The 11,279-nt window shown below is 41.8% G+C and overlaps 1 long non-coding RNA gene across 1 annotated transcript; it reads right to left on the bottom strand.

The window, feature by feature from the left end:
• Positions 1–4,598: 4,598 nt before the first annotated feature.
• Positions 4,599–6,606, bottom strand: LOC135104681 (uncharacterized). Its single transcript, XR_010270484.1, has 6 exons — positions 6,528–6,606; positions 6,343–6,397; positions 6,080–6,256; positions 5,297–5,736; positions 4,949–5,083; positions 4,599–4,755 (listed from the first exon to the last, which is right to left on the bottom strand). It is a non-coding gene; the product is annotated as an uncharacterized LOC135104681 (long non-coding RNA).
• Positions 6,607–11,279: the final 4,673 nt, after the last annotated feature.

Raw genomic sequence — 11,279 nt, 5'->3', positions numbered from 1 at the left:
CGGATGACACAAAGTTAGGTATATTAATTAGGTCAGAATCGGATGCCATCGCCTTGCAGGCAGACTTAGATAGAATGAATGAATGGACGGATAGATGGCAAATGCAATTTAATATCAATAAATGCAAAGTGCTTAGCGTAGGTAGAGGAAACCCACACAATAGGTACACATTAGACAACCAAACTCTGGTAGGTACAGGGTACGAGAAAGATTTAGGAGTTATAGTTAGCTCTGAACTCCGTCTAGGGAAACAATGCATAGAAGCCAGAAACAAGGCAAATAGGGTACTAGGATTAATTTTTAGGAGTGTTAAAAGTAGAAGGCCGGGAGTAATATTAAAGTTATACTTGGCGCTGGTCAGACCTCATCTAGACTACGTGGTGCAGTTCTGGTCCCCACATTACAGAAAAGATATAGGTCTATTAGAATCAGTACAGAGGAGAATGACTAAAAGGATACAGGGGATGAGGAGTATCCCTTACGAGGCGAGGTTGAAGCTGTTAAATTTACATTCTTTAGACAGACGTAGGTTAAGAGGGGACCTGATAGAAGTCTTTAAGTGGTATAAGGGTTATAACAAGGGAGATGTAAGCAAAATTCTTAGGATCAGCAACCAGGGTAGAACAAGAAATAACGGGTTCAAGCTTGAAAAATTTAGGTTTAGGAAGGAGATAGGAAAAAAATTGGTTCTTAAATAGAGTGGTAAATGAGTGGAACGGACTCAGTAATCATGTAGTTAGTGCTAGGACACTAGAGAGCTTTAAGAGAAGATTAGACAAGTTTATGGATGGGGATAGCAGATGGAAATAGGTAGGTGTGTTTCATACAGGGACTGCCAGGTGTAAGCCTGGTCGCTTCTTGCAGCTTCCCTTATTTCTTATGTTCTTATGTAACTGTGGCCGAACCTCCCCAGTTAATTTAATAAATAATATCCAATCCCGCAAGAAAAATCGTGGATATATATATATATATATATATATATATATATATATATATATATATATATATATATATATATATATATATATATATATATATATATATATATATATATATATATATATATATATATATATATATATATATATATATATATATATATATATTATATATATATATATATATATATATATATATATATATATATATATATATATATATATATATATATATATATATATATATATATATATATATATATATATATATATATATATATATATATATATATATATATATATATATATATATATATATATATATATATATATATATATATATATATATATATATATATATATATATATATATATATATATATATATATATATATATATATATATATATATATATATATATATATATATATATATATATATATATATATATATATATATATATATATATATATATATATATATATATATATATATATATATATATATATATATATATATATATATATATATATATATATATATATATATATATATATATATATATATATATTATATATATATATATATATATATATATATATATATATATATATATATATATATATATATATATATATATATATATATATATATATATATATATATATATATATATATATACTTTTTTTTCAGTTTATAATGTTCTGGGCGAGTTCTATTTTTACTTCAAATTGAATTATTAATGAGTTTAGGGCAAGTTTCCAACTCTGCACGGCTTCAAGGCAGTTATTTAATCTAATCAATGAGTTCGGCCCCTCGCGCATCAGAGCCTCCCCGGCGCTCCCTCACCCTCGCACGGCCAACCCAGGCAAAATAGCTTAAAGGATTGAAGGCTGAAGGTGGCGGCGGTCACATGATGGTTTCAAGCTTATAGGCATCCTTTTTGGCTTTTCCATGCAAGCAAGAACCGTACCCTTAGAATCCCCCCGCGCCACGTCATTGTGCTGTGGAAGACGTGCAGGAAATGGCCACTTCTTAAGGATGCAGGGCACAACACATGAATTCTACTAAGTGCCGAGGAAGAAAAGACAAAGGTATAAAGAAAATGCCAATCCCGTCTAGTCCTAGCCAGCCTTCGAACCCATGACCTCTCAGTTGTGGGCCCCGCGCGTTAACCATTGCGCTAAAGGACACCAATGGTTGAGATCACGTTAAATACTGAAGTTCATCATTGTAAGTGTTAAGGTACTACTTTACCGGAGTATGAAGAACATTTACTGAATTAATGAGACCAGTTCACATAGATAGAATGTACATAACCAGAATGTCAAAAGTGTATCGGGTGACCAGAGGCAGGATAATAAGGGAATTGGTTTTGCAAAGGGATAGTTTATATTGTCTTTGTACCAGGAATGTTAATATTATTGGCCAAGGTAAACAAACCTATGGAAAGTGAAGGAAGAAGTCACCCAGCCTCATGTCACCCCAGCACCTAGCAGCAACCAGTTCCCCGAAAATGTCATCGATTGGATTGGAAGCTTTAAAAGAGAACCATGAATTCGAATATATTCACTGGCAAAGTAAATTAATTAAATCCACTACTATTTTTATTAAAACAAACAATTGCTGAATATATGGCTGTTTACAGTATTTACTGGAGGGAAAATCATAGTTTCACGTAGTTTATTTAATCTTGCATTCCTCGTAACTACCCAAAAGTCATCATCATCTCCAGTAAGGAGCACAAAAGTGGGTACGCTTAAAGCTTGCCGGTGGTTGTAATACCACTGGCTCTGCGTCATCTCGATACCTCTTGTCCTCTAGCTGGCCAACTCCCATAACGTCACAGAGGAGCCGAATGGAAGTCAAGGAGACGTTTTTTGCAGGAGACGTTTTTTGTATACAGTTAATACGCTCTAATATCTTTATTTTAATTGTAATGTAAAGGGCAATATAAAACATATCCGCAAGTTCGTTTTCTAGTATTGGACAAAATTTTGACTAATCACTTACTTTACTGGATTAACTTGCAGGTCTTCTCACACTCTTGCAAGGTTTGGAAGTTGTTCTGGTTTCCTCCACAACCGCCATAGATGAAGTACTCGCACCGTCTCGTGGCGACGTTAAAGTAGTACCGCGGGAAGAACCCGTAGCAGTTGCCAGGCTCCATGGGCTGCAGGCACAGCGGAAGGGAAGTAGGGAATGTTGGCAAGGCGGTGATGGTAGGAGGAGGCGGAGGGAACGTGGCAGGACCTGTTGGCGTTTTCTAGTAAATATATGTCCGTAGAAAGGCTTCAGAAAATATCGTCATTAGCACACAAAGGCTGATGGTCAAGAAATTGACGCGCTCACTCACCACAGGGGTTGCGGCTGCATACGAATCCTCCCCTCACACAGTTGCACCAATTGCAGTCCACCTTCCACCGGGAACCGTCTTTGCACGCCTCTTGTCCCAGCGGATGAATGTGCCCTACAAGAAAGATTTGAAACTAAATTTTCATCCCAAGATTTAAGATATATATTAAAAAATATTTTCATTCAAAGAGTTCATAACCTTGAAACTAAATTTTCATCCCAAGATTTAAGATAAATATTAAAAATATTTTCATTCAAAGAGTTCATAACCGTATGGATTTATTTATTTTTTTTCTGTTCGGTTTCATTTCCACTGAGTTTAGCAACTTTACCAACTGCAGTACAGATAGCTTTGTAAATCACATCACTCTCGCAACCACATGGTACTCGCTTTCAACACAGCCTATGAGAGTGCAGCGAGCAAACTGTCCATTATCTGCGCAATCACACCAGTTACACTCTTCCATCCACCGAGAGCCGGGCACACATATGCCCTGGGAGGGAGGCACGTCAGGCAGAGGCTTCCACTCTCCTGCGTTGAGAAAAAAATAAAATAAATAAATAAAATTACTTCGATAAAAATTAAACAAATCTCATTAACACCACCACATACTTTTATCCAAAAAAAATTAAACAATGATTATCAAAATGACCCTCAGAGGCTCACCTGAAGTTTTAGCGAGAATGATCTTAGCATCCTGAGCTAAAATCTCCAACTCCCGCAGCCAGTTGTCTTGCGCCTCCTTCGTGGCTCCCGTCTGGCGCAGCTGGCACAAGTCAAACTGACATGCATCTAGGGATGAAATTAGGATCTCTCATGCATGACGTAAAGCTGTGCATATAGAACTTGAAATATTTATGTCCTGTCAAGTTTCTGGTTTGGAAATTCTCGTTCTGGCCGCCTCGCCGCCTTACCGACGTAATGCTCCAGCTCCTCGTCGGTTGCCAAAATCAAGTGCAGACGTCTGCTACAAATCGCCCGGAGTTCTTGTCGCTGTGCGGCATCTAGAGTACACGGGTCTCCCTGTAGCAGGCAGAAGGATTAATGCTGGCAGCCACGCCAGCCAAAGATCTAACGTTAATTCAAATAACAAAGTTTTACTTACTGTCGTTTCCCTGTCGCAGCCACGGCAAATCTGGCAGTCGCGGCCTTGATCCGGAGTCTGGAAAGAGATTACTGAAGTGACCGAACTGTTTATCGCCTCGTTCTTTTACTGCACTAAATAGATTTACACCACAAGTGAATTGTATAACTTTGAACTGAACTTAGTAACTGAAAAAAGTTATCTTCCCGCCATGACTCCGCGAAGGCCACGGGCCAGGGGTGGAGCGGGTGCTGCGTCAGGTCGCGCGACGTGAAGTCATCTTCCTTGTGGAAGTTGAAGCATTAACACAGACCATACAGAACGTTCACGTGTGACGGGTGTGCCCACACGTCCAAGCGGTGGCGGCAGTGCTGGATCTGGAGGAGGGAAAGAGGGGGAGGAGGGAAAGAAGGAGCGGTAACTGGCAGAATTGAGGGAGGAATTGCAGGTAACGGCGGGCGTACATTAAAGAAGGATGTAATTATTTAAGTCTTGGAAAAAAAAGCATTATCCATAACCGATCTGTAGTAGAGACAATCACCATTATATTATGGTAATTTCGAAGTTTACCATAATCTTTGAGGAGCCAACCAGGTAGATACAGTCCCCGTCCCGCCAGACCAAGACCGGGTGCTTGCCGTGAGAGGAGAGCGCCTCGGTCACGCCCGTTGTCGGCACCACGAATTCATCGTTATTCACTAGAATCTGCAGTGACAGTCACTCATGATGGCGCATTATAGGATTACGCTCGACTCACTTTGACAGACGAACTTTCTAGTTAACATAGTGTACTCCTGTTCTTCAGTCCATTATGCTTCTTTAATTTTACTGTTAAATGTTCAAAGTAATACAGTGTGGTAACTTGATATTAAACTTCAGAAATACAAGACCCCCTTACGAAACAAGGCTGGTACTCACCGTGAACGGGTTGTTGTGGCGCAAAGTGATTGCTGTGTATCGGTCATTCTTGAAGGTGGACACGTGCAGGCAGGAGGCACTGTTGTAACAATGGCGGAAGTCACTGAAGACACCGTAGTCAGGATAAAGACTATTTCCAGGCTGCGTCACGGTGTAATTACAAATACCGTGCCAGTCGTAGTAGTGACCATCAAGGGTGTGGATATGAGGGTCGTTGAACAGGTAGCAGTGCTTACCTGGTGGAGAAACATGGTAATTACAGTTGTTCTATATGAAAAAGCGGCCCATCTCTAAATGAAGGAAATAGGAAAACAGCAGCAGCACTCACAACACTGCAATCTCCTGAGAGGCAACCCACACTCCTCGCCTGCAGATTAGCTCCGCACAATGGGAAGTTAGTTCAGCTCCGTTAGGGTAGATCAACCCGTCAAACTCACAGCCTGGAAGAGAAAACCTTCACACACCACCATTACGTTGGCCCCACTGACAGCCTCGATATCAGGTGTTTCTGTTACTCGTCCCATATTGTCCTAAACACCAGAAGAATCTCATTATAATACTTCAAGCGTGTTACTTTTAAACATCTGAAAAACAAAACGAAAATTAAGTTACGACAATAATAAAAATGAAATGAAATACTACCTAAACATCTTGGTTCCCTAATGGCTACTATGGCGCTGCACATGTAAGCACTATTATAATTAGGGCACCAGAGATTCACCGTCTATGCCCATCACCACCACCCCACCCACCACAGCCAATTAAAGTACCCGGCTTACTCACAGCCTCTGTCACCAGGCTTGCCAATGTACCGCTATCGGATGTCACCATCGTGGCAGGTCAAATAGAGGCAGCACGACGGTAAGGAGGCGACAGTCTGGCCGTGGTTAAAGCTAGACTTCCCATAACAGCAGCCTTCACGAGGGCGCTGCGCTACAACTGTTGTCGCCATCACTGCTCCTGTGGATACACGCCAAATTAAGTGGTGTGGAAGCTCTTCGTTCTTCAGATTATATAATATTCCAGTTTCCCACGGCTCATCTCACCAATCGCCACAAGTAGACATGCGGTGCTGCTGTACATCCACGGCGCCTTTTGTTCCTGAGGATACAAAGCACATATTTCTAACACGTAGTTTTCTCCAATTACGTAGATCATCAGTCAACAACCCAAACACTTCACGAAGAATATAAAGCGAGTAATTTCCTCGTGACAAGACCCACTCCCTCACCATGAGGTAGCCCCGTCCTGCTGACAACACCACGGTGTTCTTGTCTCAGCTCACCTCTGCTGGCTGGCGTTCTATCACCACAGCGACTCTAATATCAACTCGATTTCGCTCATTCACTCATTCGCTGCTGTTCAGGGTCGTTCAGTCACACCCGCATCGAGTCAGAATGCTGCCAGCGTTTTTTTTTTTTTTTTTTTTCAAAGTTAGTGCATCCTCTGCAATGTTTGCGTGCTACCTGCAAGCGACCAGTGAGAAATATTACATTCTGCAAGGAACACCGTATAATCTAGTGTGTCCTCGTCTTACTAACTGCAGTTTCCATTCTGAGTTAATAAACTGACGTCTACTTCAGAAAACTCATCGAGGGTTTCTTTTTTTCATTCCGTTCCCTAAGCTTCGTCATTAACATAAGTATTTTCATTCGGTACAGAGTACGACGTAAAACTAGCACAAACGGTGGTTTATGAAATAATGGTATATATGTTTTAATACGGTTGAAGTGCATACGTATCCTTTCATAACTGAATGATCATATAGAAGGTGAAGTACGAAGTGCGTCGCATACTCAAGACGTGGAGGAACATCTTTTGTTGAAGAGGTAGAAGTGAAACATGTACTATTTTCGTGTTCGTTGCAGTGTGAGAGGGACTGACGTTTAAAGTAAGAGCAAGTTGCTATTAGAAAGGAGGGAAGCGTATTCCTTTGTATTCGTTGTAAGTGGGAAGAGCAATAGGTGGGTGGGTTCCAAAGCAAACAAGCTCATTTCTCCTTTGCTGCTCCTGGCCGGTGTGCGTCCAACTCGGCTCATTGCAACTCTGCCATTCCCTATTACCTACACGGCCCACTTGATGAACCAACTCGTGCCATTTTGGAATACCAAGTCGGATTATCAGTTCGATTTAACAAACACCCATCACAACCAAGCTATTCAGCTCATCTAAGGTATTATGCAACACACGCACTAACATATTGTCACGATCGCTTACTTACCTGCGATCGTACGATCCCGGTTATCTTTCCAAGAAAGTGGACGTTACACTGATCCCGGAAAGTTTTAAAGGTCTGGATTTTTAAAGGCTTCGAGTGCCTACCCGACCTATCCGAAATCACCAGAATTATCTCTCACTCTACCTTTACCTTGACTTAGCACACCTGGAATTACCTCTAATACCAGATTAATGTTGGGGGGGTAGAAAACACGATTATTCTATGTTACAAGCACATATATTAATACTAATAATAATTCACAAACAACATGAGGTAGTACACGTTACTACATGACGTTCTCGTCACTTCCCACATCACCAGAACCCGTTTACACCTCCACCAGTCACTGAAATATTTCCCCTCAACCGCAGGAATTTACCCGGACGCCATTACCGCGTCCCCAGACAATAATTCCCGTATTTCACCTCCTCAAACCTCACAAGAGATTACCATCATCACCAAAGATTACCCATAACACCATAACATCGTCCCTAAAATCACCAATACACCACAACACCAACTTCCAAGGTTAACACCACAATCTCCACTCACAAAATGGCTGCCAGTTTGACCTATGACCCCTTCCAACAGCGTCACCGGCACAACTCAACAACTGAATTTCAGCGGACAAGAGTTCTTGGTACCACAAAAGACTCACTAACCTGATCCTGGATATCAAGGTTATACCGCTACACCACTAATACCTCCACAAACTCATTCCATCACCAATCCACACCAAAATCCTTCCCTGAGAAACGCCACCTTCCTCCCCACTTCACGACCCAAGGCGCTCTACCTTCCCCTCCTTGGAATGTGTTGTTGCCCACTTAAGCTCCCCTCGTTTTCAACGTATTTCACCTCAATTATACTTCCTTCCTTATACATACAAAGATATAGAGAACTTAAATTATGAAGAGAATAATACTACATGATATAAAATGGGTAAATAGACCTTACACTACTTATAACAATAATAAGGATAATGCCTGAATGGCAGGTAACCGAAACACGGGGACACTAAGAAAACGTGATACCATTCAAGGTAAACTCGGCCAATAACATGACAATATTCATTCTATTCCACCTCCCTCCATCCTTCACCTCATCATTTCCGGTCTCTCCAACTTCCTTTTTTACCTTCACCACCTCAAAGGCTTCATGCTTACACCAGCTCACAGCATAAACACGAAAATTGTATATGAATATGTCTTCATGATATTTTCAAATCTGAATAAGGCATTTTACCTCTAAGAATGAGACACAATTCTTGTTAAATTACCAAATTATACAGACATTTCCACATGTGAAGCTTTACATATTTTTCATAGATACAAATTTAAACGTTTAAAATTCATTTAAAGCTCGTGATTACCACTGATTAGATTGAGAATCGAGGACAAAGTATATGGGAAGCACATGGTTCACATTAACACTGAAAGTTTGTGGGACAGTTCACTGATGTGCGTCATAATTCCAGACAGCTTTTATATGTCACACGTTTTACACACACACACACACACACACACACACACACACACACACTGTGAGCCATGGGTTCGGTAATTATAAGGCAGACAGATAATGGTGTTTATATTATCAGTAATGAGAAGTGCCTGGCAACAAGCAAACAATTAGTGACTGCTTTAATACCAGTGGGAATGGCACGCCTGTCCAATAACCAACGCATTACCGTACATATTTCCTCAATAAGCACCATGCAATAATTTCCCCGACTAGCATCGACGTCACGAAGCATGTTAGCCGCTTGCCCAACACCACGAGCAGTGCATCGCCGCGCCGAACGACACAGCACATCCCTCGAAGCACATCTGGGACGTTAAATGATAGCAGTGAAAGGAGAGTCTCAGAAGTCTCAAGAAATGTCTGTTATAATGTGACAAGGTCCAATATTCTAAAACAGTTCCATCCAGCATCACTACTTTCAAAAGGCTTTATTTGAAGTGACACTAGTTTTTTAGGGATATTTTTACTATTCTAGTGACATATTAATCATGTTTTTTACATCATTAACTAGATAAAAATTCTTGAGAATTCTTGAGGCTAATCATCTCTGTGGCCTAGGAAAATAGTCGTTATGAGAGAGCGAAGCCTTCCCATATACTGGCGAAGGGACGAGGACGTAGAACCCTCCATAGGGAATATGCCACTATGGAAAGTAGAGAAAAGACTGTCCTCGCGTCCTCTTGGTAATCTGTTTAAGGAGAACATACAGAAGTAGGTCGTTCAGTGTATATTTTTACGACTGCCCGCCAGAGACTCCCTTGCCGTATTATTTTGATGTTTGATCGTGACTCGTGACAGAACAGCGGCCTTTTGTTATTGTGCTTACGTAAAGGGAGCGGACAAGGAGCCTAATGTCCCTGTAATATACATATTTATGCTCCTATGTCCATCAATCATCCAAGTCCATACAGTTGTCTATTCATCTCTAAAAGTTTCCCTCTTGACTCATCACTAACAACCTGAGTCTATTCCAGTCATCTGCCATCTTATCCGATAATCAGTTTCTTCATACCTTGTAGAGTATGAGAGATGCCACGCTCGAGATGAACCAGTTAGGACACTAATTTCCAACTCTTCAGCCTCTCCTCCGTTCTAGTTTCTCGTATCCCGGTAACCCAGACTCCTCCTCCTCCTCCTCCCATCCTCTCTAACGCTGCTATTATATCACCACGCCGACTCTGGCAAGGTAACTTTACCAGCTGACGACACACGAACACTGTATCATTAACACTGAACGATGTTCCCGCCTGTCGATTGGCTCAAGCATTCGTGGTTTCTTTTCACACGTGTGGCAAGCTGGCTATATACGAATACCTACCAAAATCATCTGTTAGTTATAAGATACCGGGTTATTTGTACACATACATCGGTACCTTACAAACGATTATAGGTTTAAGTAAACATGAAACCAGTCTGCCGCACCATATGGAAAAGAAAACGAGAATACTTGGCGCCAATCAGCAGACGAAAGCATCGGTCAGTGGCAGTGTTACTAAGTTCGCGTCTCCTCAGTTAAATTCCGTTACCAGACTAAGCTTTTGTGTATAGCCCACCTGTTTCCCTACCTTTCCTCTCTGGCCCTCGACACCAGCCCACGTAGATGCACAGTGGCTTGTTTGATGAATTTACCAACAGGAGAGTCACTGAAGTTGAGATGCGGGAGTTCGGATTAGAGTTGTCTAGGTGGCCATTAGAAGTAGTTGGGAAATTGCCACCAGAGCCCCCATCCTGAAATGGCATGCCGCCCAGGTCCCCATGCAATGGGGACCTGGACGGCAAAGGCCATCCCACCCCCACCCCCAGGAGCGACTCTGATGGCATGCCATATTGCGAGTGTGGACCTGATCAAGTTGCAATGGGGAAACCTGACAGCAATTTTCCGTAGACTTCAGTGGCAGTCCATGTCAGGATGGAGGCCCAGGCTGTAGATTAGTGGGGGTTGGGAAGGGGGGGTGATTCATGACGGCGACATCAGGGGGGTGGGTGGGGGGGGGAGGGCGGGGGGGGGGACGGTGACGGCGACACTGACGGAGAAGAGGTGAGGGGGCGTGCGTCCTTATGCTTCGGCGACGATGGAATGACTAATGAATCAATGATGGTGGGCGGAAAATAATTGAGTGAAAGGAGGGGGGGGGGGTGTGGACTGGCGGCCAGACGTGGCAGCCGCCCGCCACACACGCGTGGTTAGGTGACTGTGACGGCAATGCCGTGTAGGTCGCCCTTTCACGTCCCCCCCCCACC

This window comes from Scylla paramamosain, chromosome 11 (genome assembly GCF_035594125.1).
Source record: "Scylla paramamosain isolate STU-SP2022 chromosome 11, ASM3559412v1, whole genome shotgun sequence".
NCBI classification, from domain to species: Eukaryota; Metazoa; Arthropoda; class Malacostraca; order Decapoda; family Portunidae; genus Scylla; species Scylla paramamosain.
Note: the sequence above shows the minus strand (reverse complement) of the source record. Positions and strands in the feature narration are given on the sequence as shown.